This window comes from Schistocerca cancellata, unplaced genomic scaffold (assembly GCF_023864275.1).
Source record: "Schistocerca cancellata isolate TAMUIC-IGC-003103 unplaced genomic scaffold, iqSchCanc2.1 HiC_scaffold_818, whole genome shotgun sequence".
Taxonomy (NCBI): domain Eukaryota; kingdom Metazoa; phylum Arthropoda; class Insecta; order Orthoptera; family Acrididae; genus Schistocerca; species Schistocerca cancellata.
Window position 1 is genome coordinate 446230 of NW_026046829.1, and position 16517 is coordinate 462746.

The 16517-nt window shown below is 28.3% G+C and overlaps 1 long non-coding RNA gene across 1 annotated transcript; it reads left to right on the forward strand.

Moving 5' to 3' along the window:
* Window positions 1-387: 387 nt before the first annotated feature.
* Window positions 388-15591, forward strand: LOC126143521 (uncharacterized). Its single transcript, XR_007529744.1, has 2 exons — window positions 388-575; window positions 15423-15591. It is a non-coding gene; the product is annotated as an uncharacterized LOC126143521 (long non-coding RNA).
* The last annotated feature ends 926 nt before the right edge of the window (window positions 15592-16517 follow it).

A 16517-nucleotide genomic window follows, 5' to 3' on the forward strand; every position in this document is an offset into this window, starting at 1 on the left:
TTAGATAAACAAAATAAACCAGAAGAACACAAACCATGACCAACCATTAATCCATATTAATGTTTATTTATATATAATTGAGAAGTTGTTGTGGTCATTCGAGGGCGCGATTTTTTTTGTCACTATATGTGTTTTTTTTCTTTTTTTTAAAAAAAATCTGAATCTTTTATTTTTTCTTAATTTTAAAAATTTTTTAATTTCTTATTTTGCTTCCAAAAGTTTTATTCTTGCTTATTTATTCACTTTTTCTTTGTATTATATGCAAGTTTTGTTAAACTAAATGCTCTATTTTGCAGTAATTTTATTTAATTATCAAGTGATTTTGGATTTAGCAATTGATTTATTATTGGCATAATTCGTGCCAGCAGCCGCAGTTATATGATTGATACAAGTGAGTATTATTGGTTTAAACAGTTGTTTATATTTTTAGGGTTAAAATATAAATTTGTAAGGTGAAATGTTAAAATTTATTTATAGCTCTTTTTATGAATCTGTGAAATTTAAATAATAAACTAGGATTAGATACCCTATTATTTTAAATGTTAATTATATTTACCAGGGTACTATTAGTTAAGGTCTTTAAACCCAAAGAATTTGGCGGTATCTCATTCCATTCAGAGGAACCTACCCCGTGATTGATAAAACACGATTTACTCTACTTCATTTATTTGTTTGTATATCTCCGTTATCAGAGAATCTTTTTAGAGCTATAATTCACAAGATTAATAATTATAAAATATTTCAGGTCAAGGTGCAGCTTATAGTTAAGAGGAGGTGGGTTACAATAGATTTTTGTTTATAACGGATTTGATGGTGAAATACTGTTAATGAAGGAGGATTTCATAGTAATTTAATTTATTTAATTTAACTGATATTGGCTCTGAGGTGTGTACACATCGCCCGTCGCTCTCATTATTGATTATTCTATTTTATTGTTTTAATTTAGCTTCAATTTAGATGAGATAAGTCGTAACATAGTAGATGTACTGGAAAGTGTATCTAGTATGAGTTTCAAGATATAACTTATTAGTAAAGTGTTTCATTTACACTGAAAATTTTTCTGTGCAAATCAGGATATCTTGACTACTTATTTTATTATATTTATTTTTTGTTTAGTTAATTATTTAATAAAAATAATTTTGTCGAATTTTGTCTTAGTATATTTTGTAGAATTGATTTTTTAGATTATAGTTTATTGGTAATGTAATTGTTTTATGAAATATTATTTTAAATTATTAAAATAGATTTTATTTATTGTACCTTTTGTATCAGGGTTTATCAAAATTTTAGTATCTATTTTACTTGTCTCTATTTGGGTTGATTTATAAATAATTTATAGTTAATGTATCATAATTATTATTAAATTATTTATAGAAATGAGATGCTAATCGTTTCCCAAGATATGTAGTTTCTTAAGAAAAAATTTAATTTTTGAAGTTAATTGTTTTTATTTAATTTTCTTAAGTATAAATATTAACTTATTTATTCTTTAAGGGATAAGCTTTGAAGTTAATAACCTATAATTTGTTTTATAAAATATAATAGTAAGCTTTAAACCAGCTATGTTTAAGATTACGTTTTAGTTCATTATTTTTGATTTTGATTTTATAATTATTTTAGGTTTTTTATTAAGATCATTTATTTAATTTTAAAATTTTTGTAATAATGATAGAATTAGTATAGTTATTTGTATATAATTTTTACCTTGTGAATTTATTATAAGGAACTAGGCAAAATTGATTTCCGCCTGTTTATCAAAAACATGTCCTCTTGAAAATACTTTGAGGTCTGGCCTGCTCACTGAGCAGATTTTTAAAGAGCCGCGGTATTTTGACCGTGCAAAGGTAGCATAATCATTAGTCTCTTAATTAGTGGCTGGAATGAATGGCTTGACGAGAAATCAACTGTCTCTTAATAAATTTTTGAATTTAACTTTTGATTCAAAAAGTTTAAATTTTTCTTTAGCACGAGAAGACCCTATAGAGCTTAACATTTTATTTTTATATAGTTTTTTGTTTGTCTTTCTATATTTAATGATGATGTTTTGTTGGGGTGACATGAAGAATAAATAAACTCTTCATTATTATATCATTTATTTATGTTTGTTGTTTTGATCCATAATTTATGATCATAAGATTAAGTTACCTTAGGGATAACAGCGTAATTGTTTTTGAGAGCTCATATCGACAAAGCAGATTGCGACCTCGATGTTGGATTAAGAAAAATTTTGGGTGCAGTAGCCCAGTGATTAGGTCTGTTCGACCTTTAAATTCTTACATGATCTGAGTTCAGACCGGCGTGAGCCAGGTCGGTTTCTATCCTAAGATTATTGATTCATATTAGTATGAAAGGACCATATGGTTAAAATTTTTTTTTATTTTATTGATTAATATTAATTAAATTACTATTTTGACAGATTAATGTGTTGAATTTAGAATTCATTTATGTAGATTTTTTCTACAAATAGTATTGATACTTTATGATTTATGTATGTTTATTTTGAATTTTCTTTTATTAGTTATTTGTGTTTTAATTAGTGTTGCTTTATTATTTTTATTAGAACGTAAGGTTTTAGGTTACATCCAAATTCGAAAGGGCCCAAATAAAGTAGGTTTTGTAGGAATTCCTCAGCCCTTTAGTGATGCTATTAAGTTAATTTGTAAGGAGCAGCCAATTCCTATTATATCTAATTATTTACTTTATTATTTTTCTCCTGTTTTTAATTTAATAATTTCCTTGGCTGTTTGAGTAATTTTCCCTTACTTGACTTATATGTGTTCTTTTTCTTACGGATTTTTGTTTTTTTTATGTTGTACTAGATTTGGTGTTTATACTGTTATAATTGCTGGTTGGTCTTCTAATTCAAATTATTCTTTATTAGGTTCTCTTCGTTCTGTTGCTCAAACAATTTCATATGAAGTTAGTTTGGATTTAATTTTATTATCTTTAATTATTTTAATTGGTAGTTTTAACATGTTTGATTTTATAAATTACCAGCTTTATTGTTGATTTATTACTATTTCTTTTCCTTTAGCTTTAGCTTGTTTTGCTTCTTGTTTAACTGAAACTAACCGTACTCCTTTTGACTTTGCCAAAGGTGAATCTGAGTTAGTTTCAGGTTTTAATATTGAATATAGTGCAGGTGGATTTACTTTAATTTTTTTAGCTGAGTATACAAGAATTGTTTTTATAAGAATATTATTAGCTTTAATTTTTTTAGGTGGTGATTTTTATTCTTTTATATTTTTTATTAAGCTTGCTGTAATGTCCTTTGGGGTTATTTGAGTTCGGGGAACATTACCACGTTTTCGTTATGATAAGTTAATGTACTTAGCTTGAAAAAGTTTTTTGCCTATATCTTTAAATTTTTTTATTTTCTTTGTCGGTTTAAAGATTTTATTTATTTCAGTTATTTAGTGAAATTTTTTAAGAAAAGTTAATAGAAGAGTTAAACGTCTAGTTTTATGTTTTCAAAACATATGCTTTTCCTAAGCTAGTTAACTTATTATTCCTTAATTAGTTTATCTCATGTGTTTGCAATATGTACATTAATTAAGAAGTATGTAAAGTAGATAACTGTTAAGATTTGTCCTGTTATAATATAAGGTTCTTCAACAGGTCGTTTACCAATTCATGTTAATAAGCATACAACAATAACTATAATTGAGAATAAAATTTGATTAATAGGATAGAGTTGAATACCTCGAAATGGTGTTTTATTATAAAATGGTAAAATTATTAAGATTCTAATTGATAAGAATAGTGCAATAACACCCCCTAGCTTATTAGGGATTGATCGTAGAATTGCATATGCAAATAAGAAATATCATTCTGGTTGGATATGGACGGGAGTTGCTAATGGGTTAGCAGGTACAAAATTATCTGGATCCCCTAGAAGGTAAGGATTAATGAAACATAATATAATTAATAATGATGTTATTAATACAAATGTAATAGAGTCCTTGAAAGTAAAGTATGGGTGAAACGGGATTTTTTCAATATCTGCATTTAGTCCTAAAGGGTTATTAGACCATGTTTGGTGGAGGAAAAATAAATGAATTGCTGCCATGGCAGCAATAATAAACGGTAGTACAAAATGGAATGTAAAGAATCGGTTTAATGTTGCATTATCAACAGCAAACCCTCCTCATACCCATTGAACTAAATCTGTTCCTAAATATGGAATTGCTGATAATAAATTAGTAATTACTGTCGCACCTCAGAATGAGATTTGACCTCAAGGTAAAACGTATCCTATAAATGCGGTTGCTATAACTAAGAATAGAATTACTGTACCAATTATTCAGGTGTGCATGTATATGTAGGATCCGTAGTAAATTCCTCGTCCTACATGTAAATAAATACAAATTTAAAATATAGAAGCTCCATTTGCGTGTAAGGTTCGAATAATTCAACCATTATTTACGTCTCGGCAGATGTGAACTACACTACTAAACGCTATTTCAATATTTGATGTATAATGTATAGCTAAAAATAGTCCGGTTACAACTTGAATTACTAAACATAGTCCTAGTAGGGACCCAAAATTTCGTCAAAATGAAATATTTGTTGGTGCAGGTAAATCAACTAAAGAGTTATTAATGATTTTAATTAAAGGATGTCTTAATTGTAAGGGTTTATTCATTAGTAAATTATCTTATTTTACGAATAGGCCCCTGGTTAATATTGGTGATTTTAACAACTGCTAATAGTGCCAAAAATAAATAAATTATTATTATTATTGTAATAATAAATGTTGGTCTATTATATAGTTTTTCTAAAGATATTGTTATTTCTTGATAATTGATTGAGTTATCAATATTTATAGTTTCAGTATTTTTTAAAAAGTCTATAAATATTGTTATATCTAGAATAATTAATATTGATATAATAAATACTCATATAGTTAAGGTAATAATTATTGTAATTGATTTAGGTTGAAATATTTCGTTTGATGCAATTCTCGTAATATAAATAAATAGAACTAATATACCACCAAGAAACGTAAAAATAAAATATATGATAATCAATATCTTTCCATTATTGTTCCTGTTATTAGCCCGACTAAAAAAGTTTAAGGATTATGAAAAGCATTATTGATATTGGGTGTCTTAATTTAATAAAATTAATATTTATTACGTTTGATAGTGATATAATTATTATTTTGATAATTTCAGGGGTTAGTTTATTAAAATATCGGTTTTGGGGACCGATGATGGAAAGCTTTTCCACCTCTGAAGTTTTAAAAGTGGGGGCTGAACTCATTTCCGGTTTACAAGACCGGCATTTTTTTTAAACTATTAAAACTAATATTTATATTCTCTGTCTTTAGTTCTTTATTGATTTATTTTGCTGGTGTTTATGTTTTTTCCTCTAAACATAAGCATTTATTAATGGTTCTTTTGAGATTAGAATATATTGTTCTTTCTTTATTTATATTAATTATTGTTTTTCTTATTGAGTTTGATTATGATTATTTTTTTCCTGTTATTTTTTTGGTTTTTTCTGTTTGTGAAGGTGCTTTAGGTCTTTCTATTTTAGTTTCAATAATTCGTTCTCATGGGAATGATTTTTTTAATTCTTTTGGTCTATCTTTATGTTAAAGTATTTATTTATAACTATTTTTTTGATTCCTCTTTGTTTGGTTAATAATTGTTGATGATTGGTTCGTTCTTTAATGTTTATGTCTAGTTTTGTTTTTATGGTTTGTGTTTATTCATATGCGGATTTGAATATGATTAGATATTATTTTGGTATTGATTATTTTTCTTTTAGTTTGATTTTGCTTAGTTTTTGAATTTGTTCTTTAATAATTACTGCTAGAGTTTCAGTTTATTTAAGTTCTTATCATTCTAATTTTTTTGTCTTTATAGTCTTAATTTTAATGATTATGCTTTATTGTTCTTTTGCTAGATTGAGTCTTCTTTCTTTTTATATTTTTTTTAGGCTAGATTAGTTCGTACATTACTTTTGATTTTAGGTTGAGGTTATCAACCTGAACGTTTACAGGCTGGAGTTTATTTAATTTTTTATACTCTGGTTGCTAGATTGCCTTTATTATTATTTTTATTTAGGGTTTGTGATTTTTCTAATACTTTGTATTTTCCTTTATTGGTTGATTTTGGTTCTTATTATTTTATATTTTATGTGTTTATAATTCTTGCCTTTTTAGTTAAGATGCCGATATTTTTGGTTCATTTATGGCTTCCTAAGGCTCATGTTGAGGCCCCTATTTCAGGTAGAATGATTGTTGCTGGTGTTAGGTGGTTATGTTATTTTTCGTGTTATGAAGGTTATTTCTTATTTGGGTTTAAAGTTTAATTATTTTTGATTGTCTTTAGGCTTATCTGGTGGTGTTATTGTTAGGTTGATTTAAAGTCTTTAATTGCATATTCTTCTGTTGCTCATATAAGTATAGTTATTAGAGGACTGATGACTATGAATTGATGGGGTTGTATAGGTTCTCTTTCTTTAATGGTTGGTCATGGTTTGTGTTCTTCTGGTTTATTTTGTTTATCTAATATTATTTATGAGCGTTTAGGTAGACGAAGGTTATTAATTAACAAGGGTATGATTAATTTGATACCAAGAATGGCTTTATGATGATTCCTTTTGAGCTCTTCTAATATAGCTTCTCCTCCTTCTTTAAATTTGGTAGGTGAATTTAACCGCTAATATAAAGAGTTAGCATCTTTCATATTGACTTTACATTTCCTTAATTGGAACTTTATAGTTCAATTATATTATTAACAGTAATACACCTCTTTTTGGCTTCAATTAATAAGAATAAGGGTATTTTATTTACCAACCTTCCAGGTCGAAACTGACTGCAATATTTCGCTTCTTATTCTATTTAAGGTTGATTGATTATATCAATACTTTTTGAATGCAACCGAAATGTTATTGTTAACTATTACCCTTTATTCTGCTCATTGTAAGGCTCCTTGATTTCATTCATGGTATAGTCCTCCTAGTAATACTATAATAAAAAATATTGTTGATATTGTTCAGATTATAATATCTGAAGTTTTAAAAATAATTACAATTGGAAGGATTAGTGCGATTTCTATGTCAAAAATTAAGAAAATTACTGCAATTAAGAAGAATCGAAGTGAGAAGGGTATTCGTGCTGATCTTTTTGGGTCAAATCCACACTCAAATGGTGATCTTTTGTCTCGGTCATTAATTAATTTTTTTGATAGTGTTGTTGCAAGGATTATAACAATTATTGGAATAATAAATCTAATAAAAAATTCTTGTAGATAAAATTAGGATTGTTTTTCTTGATTAATATCAAGCTTTTTGATTGGAAGTCAAATGTACTATTTATACTAGAAAAACAATTATCTACCTCATCAATAAATAGAGATGTATGAGAATAATCACACTACATCTACAAAGTGTCAATATCATGCTGCTGCTTCAAATCCAAAGTGGTGTCTTGGTGAGAATTGGTTTATTGAATGTCGAAGTAGACATGTTGATAAGAAGATTGTTCCGATAATTACATGTAGCCCATGGAATCCTGTTGCAACAAAGAATGTTGATCCATAAACTGCGTCTGCAATGGTGAAGGGTGCTTCTCAATACTCATATGCTTGAAGTATAGTGAAGTATAGTCCTAGTAATACTGTGAAGAATAGTCCATGTAATGCTTGAGTATGATTAGATACTATTAAACTTTGATGTGCTCATGTTACTGTTACTCCTGATGCTAAAAGAATAGCTGTATTAAGTAATGGAATTTGTGTAGGATGAAAAGGTTGGAGTCCTATTGGAGGTCATAATATTCCTAGTTCAATAGTAGGTGCTAGTCTTCTTCTAAAAAAGCTCAGAAAAATGAAACGAAGAATAGTACTTCTGATGCAATAAATAAAATTATCCCTCATCGTAATCCAATTGATACAAAACCTGTATAAAGTCCTTGGTATGTTCCTTCTCGTACTACATCTCATCATCATTGGATTATAGTTAGTAAGGTAATTCCAAATCCAATTATGAATAAGTTAGTGTTAAATAGGTGAAATCATTTTGCTAATCCTGATACTAAAACTATTGCTCCAATTGCTCCTGTTAATGGTCAAGGCCTGTAATCTACTAAGTGGAATGGGTGGTTTGAGTGAGTTGTTAACATAGGTTTAGTATACTTCTCTAGAGTATAAAGTTCTTAAAATTGAGAAAACATAAGCTTGAATGATTGCTACTGCTGATTCTAGAATTAATAGAAGTATTTGTCCAATAATTAATAGTGAAATTAAGTTTATTGCTATAGACGGTCCTGTATTTCCTAGTAATGTTAATAGTAAGTGTCCTGCAATTATATTTGCTGCTATTCGTACTGCTAATGTACCCGGTCGAATGACATTTCTAATTGTTTCAATTAATACAATAATTGATATTAATGCAGGTGGTATTCCTTGAGGAACAAGGTGTGCAAATATATGATTGGTATGATTAATTCATCCAAATAACATAAATCTTAATCATATAGGTAGAGCGATTGCAAATGTTAATGCTAAATGTCTTGTTCTAGTAAAAATGTAACGGAATAATCCTATGAAATTATTAAATAGTATTATAATAAAGATTGAAATGAAGATGAATGTTGTTCCATTAAATGATTTTGGTCCTAGTAATGTTTTAAATTCATTGTGTAAGGTTAAGTTTAGTTTATTTCAAATAAAATTAATTCGTGATGGTGTAAGTCAAAACGTTGATGGGATTAATAATAATCCTAAGAATGTTCTAGTTCAATTTAAAGATAAATTGAAGATATTAGTTGATGGGTCAAATGTTGGAAATAAATTTGTTATCATTTTCAATTTAAGTTTTTTATATCAATTGTTCTTTTTTCTGCTCTTTTAATAAGATTTGGTATAAATGAAAAAAGTTTATTTGATTAAATAAAATTAATGTAGCCGAAAATATAATGAATAGGGAGAATCATATGAGAGGGGATATTTGAGGGATTTGGATTAAATTTCCCCATCAGAAGTAGTCATTAATTTACTATTTTTTGGTTTAAGATACCATTACTTACTTTCAGTCATCTGATGTATTTCAAGGTGTACTAATTGTTTAGTTATTTTAGATTGACACTCTAATGTTATATATTTTAACTAACTCCTTAGATTATCTTAGATAATCACTTGATAAATAAGTTTACTGAAGTTATTTCAATTACAATTGGTATGAATCTGTGGTTCGCTCCACAGATTTCTGAGCATTGTCCAAAGAACAATCCAGGTCGGTTTATTGTAAATGTTCCTTGGTTTAGTCGACCTGGCGTTGCGTCAATTTTAACCCCTAATGCAGGTACTGCTCATGAGTGTAGAACGTCTGATGCTCTTCCGTATTTATTGGTAGAATTGTTCGGTTATCTACATCTAGGAATCGAAATCCGTCATTTTCTAGGTCTTGTTCTGGTGTTATATAAGTGTCAAATTCTACATCTATAAAGTCTGAATATTCATATCTTCAGTATCATTGTCGTCCAATTGTTTTAATTGTGATTATTGCATTTACTGAATCATCAAGTAAATATAGTAGTCGTAATAATGGGAGTGCAATGAAAATTAGTGTAATTGCTGGCAGTGCTGTTCAGATTGTTTCAATTAAATGTCCGTGAAGTATGTTTCGGTTTGTATAGGCAATAAATAATATATAACTTAGAGCATAACCTACAATTACTGTAATTAATAATAATACGACTATAGTATGATCATGGAAGAATGATAGTTGCTCCATTAATGGGGAAGCTCCATCTTGAAGGGATAAATTTGATCATGTTGCCATTAATAAATTTTCTAATAAAAGGTCAAACCTTTATTTATAGAGCTTAAATCTACTGCACTAATCTGCCATATTAGAATCTAGAAATTAATGGTAGTTCTGAGTAGCTGTGTTCTGCAGGCGGGTTATTTTGTAATCATTCTGTTGATCTTCTTATATTAGCTCTAAATATGATTGCTCGGTTTGTAACCATTCTTTCTCATATAATTACAATAAATATAATGATTCCCACAATAGAAATTGTAGATCCAATTCTTGACACTACATTTCATGATGTATATGCATCTGGATAAGCTGAATATCGTCGTGGTATTCCTGCTAGTCCTAGGAAGTGTTGAGGGAAGAATGTTAAGTTTACCCCAATAAATATAATTGTAAATTGGATTTTAATCATGTATTATTTATAGTTAATCCTGTAAATAATGGGTATCATTGAATAACACCTCCTATGATTGCAAATACTGCTCCTATAGATAATACGTAATGGAAGTGGGCTACTACATAATATGTATCGTGTAATACGATGTCAAGTGATGAGTTTGCTAATACTAACCCTGTTAGTCCACCAATTGTGAATAGAAAAATAAATCCTAAAGCTCATAATAGTGGTGGATTGAATTTGAATTTAGTTCCATATAGTGTAGCTAATCATCTGAATACCTTAATTCATGTAGGTACAGCAATAATTATTGTTGCTGATGTAAAGTAAGCTCGTGTGTCAACGTCTATTCCTACTGTAAATATGTGGTGTGCTCATACAATAAATCCTATTAGTCCAATTGATAATATAGCATAAATTAAACCTAGTGTTCCAAATGATTCAATTTTTCCTCTTTCTTGACATACAATGTGAGAGGTAATTCCAAATCCTGGAAGAATTAAAATGTAAACTTCTGGGTGCCCAAAGAATCAAAATAGGTGTTGATATAGAATTGGGTCACCTCCTCCCACAGGGTCAAAGAATTATGTATTTAAGTTTCGATCTGTTAGTAGTATAGTAATCGCTCCTGCTAATACTGGAAGCGACAAAAGGAGGAGAAGAGCTGTAATAGCTACGGATCATACAAATAAAGGTGTTTGATCTAGAGTTATACTTTCTGATCGTATATTAATTGCTGTTTTAATGAAGTTTACTGCACCAAGAATAGATGATACACCTGCTAAGTGAAGTGAGAAAATAGCCAGGTCTACAGATGCTCCTCCATGTGCGATAGCTCCTGCAAGAGGGGGGTAAACTGTTCACCCTGTACCAGCACCACTATCTACTATAGAAGATGTAAGAAGAAGGGTTAGTGAAGGTGGTAATAATCAAAAACTTATATTATTTATTCGTGGGAATGCCATATCTGGTGCACCAATTATTAATGGTACGAGCCAATTACCAAATCCACCAATTATAATAGGTATTACTATAAAAAAAATTATTACAAATGCGTGTGCTGTAATAATAACATTATAGAATTGGTCATCTCCAATTAGAGATCCTGGTTGGCCGAGATCAGCACGAATAAGTATTCTTATTGATGTTCCTACTATTCCTGCTCACGCTCCAAATAAGAAGTATAAAGTACCAATATCCTTATGGTTTGTTGAGAATAATCATTTTTGCGGTAAGATGGCTGAATTTAAGGTGGTAGACTGTAAATCTACTTATGAGATGTTTCTCTCTTACCATGATGTTTAGGCCTTATATTCAAATGTGATTCTAGACTGCAATTATAGAGGTGTGAAATTTTACTAAGGCCTAAAAGATTATTCTTTTAATTATAACTTTGAAGGTTATTAGTTTAGTTAACTTAAGTCCTTAGTATAATGAGATTAAGGTTGATGTTGAGATTAATCCTATTGTTGGAATTATTACTGTTATAGGGAGAATAATTCTTGATTTTTGAGACTTTATTTTTATAGATCATGAATTTTCTGTATATGACATAATTAGGGCTGAGAATCTAATACGTATATAATAATAAAGTGTACCGTATTTACTCGAATCTAAGCCGCACTTTTTTTCCGGTTTTCGTAATCCAAAAAACCGCCTGCGGCTTAGAATCGAGTGCAAAGCAAGCGGAAGTTATGAAAAATGTTGGTACATGCCGCCAAAACTAACTTCTGCCATCGAATATATGTAGCGCTACGCAGCATGCTCTGTAGGCCAAAACCTCTGCGTCAGTAAATAAATTTAAAAAAAAAAGTTGAAGACGAGCTTTTTTCCTCCGCCGCGAGTTTCGACCACTGCATTTTCATACATTATCCAACGAAGTAAATACAAATTCCGTATTGTTCATCTTCGAATGTAGCACAATTTCAGTGTACTACGAAAATCTGACTGGCAAGACTGTTTGGGATGTTTGTCAATATGGCCAACTCTACGTTCTGAATGTTTTCCTATGTTTGAGAAGAGATGGTTGCTAATAGGAACCTGATGAAATTTGAATCACATACAGTATTCTCTTCACCATAAGACTAATACGAATATAAACATTTTGCCATGTATTCTTTTGTGTTTGCTGCTAACTCATTTAAATCCTGTCTGCCAAATAAACTACGAAACTAGAGTGAGACAACAGCAAACGCGGAAGAATATACATATCATGTCATGTTTATATTCATATTATTCTTATGCCTAATAGTGATACAGTCAGAAATGAAGCACGGCAAGTGACTAGATTTTTAAATCTAAGATGACTCTAATTTCTGTGCAGAATTTGATGAATAAAGAAGCGGCCGCAAAGCTTTTCAAACAGAGAAAAATTTTCGCCCAACTCTCGTTCAAAACATGTTCTATCATACGCAGTCTATTATTTGATTCTTGTTGATCATTATCAAAGAAAGCAGCAGTGTAAGTAACAACAAATAGCAGTCTCTTGCCATTGTTTCACTAATGAGACGATTCCTCTCTTTTTTTTTAATTGTACGCGGCGGTAGCGCGCACAAAAGCAAGCCATGCCGTGAGCTGCGACAGGCCGTAAACACACAATGCGACAAACAATGCATGACACAGTGCAGTAATGCATTTTCAGCTTAAGAGTGACGCAAACACCTATAACAATGAAAACGGCACTTATCAGATCAAAGCAAAATAAGCAATCGATTCAAACCAGACGAAGCACGTGAAAAAGGAAGGGCACCCGTATAAATACGGACGGAGCGCCTGACGCATAGCAATAGCTACGTGGTAAAGCTTAACTGCTAAGCTTACGACTCGAACCAAACTACTGTAGCTGTATCATCATTCATTCGACCTAAATTGTGTCTCATATTACAATGGACCAACTTTGTTTCGATTTGAAGGTGCGGCCTACAACTTTTCTCTCCCCTTGAATTTCGAGTCTCAAATTTCAGGTGCGGCTTAGATTCGGGTAATTTTTTTTTCCTGTATTTCGAGTCTCATTTTTCAGGTGCGGCTTAGATTCGAGTGCGGCTTAGATTCGAGTAAATACGGTAATTGTAGTTAATACAACCATAATGGTTATAATAGTTGTTATGTTATTTTCTATTAAAGATTGTATTACAATTCATTTTGGTAGAAATCCAAGGAATGGTGGCAAACCACCTAGGGATAGAAGAGATAAAAATGAATTTAATTTCAGTTTTTATATTTCTGGCTGAATAAATTTGGTTTATAAAAAATAGATTTATTTGCTTAAATAATAAGACCATAATTAATCTTAATAGAGAGTAAATAATAAAGTATAGTTCTCAGATGTTTTCTCTAACTGTTAGAGATCTAATTATTCACCCTAAATGTCTAATTGAGGAATATGCTAGAAGTTGTCGTAGAGATGTTTGATTTAAACCACCTATTGCCCCAATAATAATTCTTACAATGATAATTGTTCAAACGAAAGTTCTTAATTGAGTACAATAAGATAACACCATTATTGGGGCAATTTTTTGTCATGTTATTAGTGTTAAACAGTTATTTCATCTTGAAGCTCCTATTACTTCTGGAAATCAGAAATGGAAAGGTGCAGCCCAGATCTTTAATAATAATCTAGATCTGATTATTATTGATGGAATAAATTCTGTTTCTTATCCTATTGGATATTTTATTTGAATCAGCAAAATTGAAAATAATAGCATTGTCGATGCTATTGCTTGGACAATAAAATATTTAATTGATGATTCATTTATTATTATATTTTTATTTCTTGTTAGGAGCGGAATAAATGAAAGTAAGTTGATCTCAAGTCCTATTCAAACTCCAAATCAGGAGTTTGATGAAATGGACAGGATCGTTCCTATCATTAATGTTGATAGGAAGAGAAGTTTTGTAGAGTTGTTGGTCATTAAAAAGGAGAGGATTGATACCTCTATAAATGGGGTATGAACCCATTAGCTTGTTTAGCTTACATTTTTGCATTAAGGTGTATGATGCACATTAGTTTTTGATACTAAAGGAGGTAGTTTAATTCTGTCTTATGTAATTTTTAATGAAGGTAATTTTTATTTACTTGATTTACCCTATCAAGGTAACCCTTTAATCAGGCACTTCATTTTTTTAAATTTAATATATATTAAAAAATTTTTTGAAAATTTGTTTATGTATTATTTTGGTTATTTCTAATTAATTTATCTCGGTTCGGATAATTTGAGCATATATTATATATTTAATACAATAAATAATTTATATTAATATATTACATTTAATAAAATTTAAATACTTATAATGTTATTTTATTATTATTAAGTGATTATTTTAATACATTTATTTACCTTGGATTATAGCTACTTATGTTTTTAGCTTAAAAGAAATTATTATATTATAAATTATATAATAATATATAAATTAATATTAAATATTATTATAATTGGATATAATAAATATAATCTATATTATTAAATATAAAATATTATATTAATATAATTAATTATATTAATTATAATAATATAATTATATATATTTTCTATAATTAAATTATTTAATTAATTAATATTTAAGTTAACTTAATATAAAGTTAATTTTATATTAAACACATAACACATTAATTTACATAATTGTATAAAATATATTTATTATATTATTTAATCTTTCTTTATTATTAGTGAAAAGAAAGATTAAATAAGAAAGAATATAATACTATTATTGGTATACATGTTCCATATTAATCTTTATTTATATATAATAGAGAAGTTGTTGTGGTCATTCGAGGGCGCGTTTCTTTTTTTTTATTGTCACTATTTGTGTTTTTTTTTCTTTTTGTCTTTAAATATTGGAATCTTTTATTTTTTCTTAATTTTAAAAATTTTTTAATTTCTTATTTTGTTTCCAAATGTTTTATTCTTGCTTATTTATTCACTTTTTCTTTGTATTATATGTAAGTTTTTTAAACTAAATGTTTTATTTTGCAGTAATTTGATTTAATTATCAAGTGATTTTGGATTAGCAATTGATTTAGTATCGGCATAATTCGTGCCAGCAGCCGCGGTTATATGATTGATACAAGTGAATATTATTGGTTAAAACAGTTGTTTATATTTTTAGGGTTAAAATATAAATTTGTAAGGTGAAATGTTAAAATTTATTTATAGCTCTTTTTATGAATCTGTGAAATTTAAATAATAAACTAGGATTAGATACCCTATTATTTTAAACGTTAATTATATTTACCAGAGTACTATTAGTTAAGGTCTTTAAACCCAAAGAATTTGGCGGTATCTCATTCCATTCAGAGGAACCTACCCCGTGATTGATAATACACGATTTACTCTACTTGATTTATTTGTTTGTATATCTCCGTTATCAGAGAATCTTTTTAGAGTTATAATTCTCAAGATTTATAATTATAAAATATTTCAGGTCAAGGTGCAGCTTATAGTTAAGAGGAGGTGGGTTACAATAGATTTTTGTTTATAACGGATTTGATGGTGAAATACTGTTAATGAAGGAGGATTTGATAGTAATTTAATTTAACTGATATTGGCTCTGAGGTGTGTACACATCGCCCGTCGCTCTCATTATTGATTATTTTATTTTATTGTTTTAATTTATCTTCAATTTAGATGAGATAAGTCGTAACATAGTAGATATACTGGAAAGTGTATCTAGTAAGAGTTTCAAGATATAACTTATTAGTAAAGTGTTTCATTTACACTGAAATTTTTCTGTGCAAATCAGGATATCTTGATTACTTATTTTATTATATTTATTTTTTGTTTATTTAATTATTTAATAAAAATAATTTTGTCGAATTTTGTCTTAGTATATTTTGTAGAATTGATTTTTTAGATTATAGTTTATTGGTAATGTAATTGTTTTATGAAATATTATTTTAAATTTTTAAAAGTAGATTTTATTTATTGTACATTTTGTATCAGGGTTTATCAAAATTTTAGTATTTATTTTACTTGTCTCGATTTGGGTTGATTTATAAATAATTTATAGTTAATGTATCATAATTATTATTAAATTATTTATAGAAATGAGATGTTAATCGTTTCCCAAGATATCTAGTTTCTTAAGAAAAAATTTACTTTTTTGAAGTTAATTGTTTTTATTTAATTTTTTAAGTATAAATATTAACTTATTTATTCTTTAAGGGATAAGCTTTGTAGTTAATAACCTATAATTTGTTTTATAAAATATAATAGTAAGCTTTAAACCAGCTATCTTTAAGATTACGTTTTAGTTCATGATTTTTTATTTTGATTTTATAATTATTTTAGGTTTTTTATTAAGATTATTTATTTAATTTTAAAATTTTTGTAATAATGATAGAATTAGT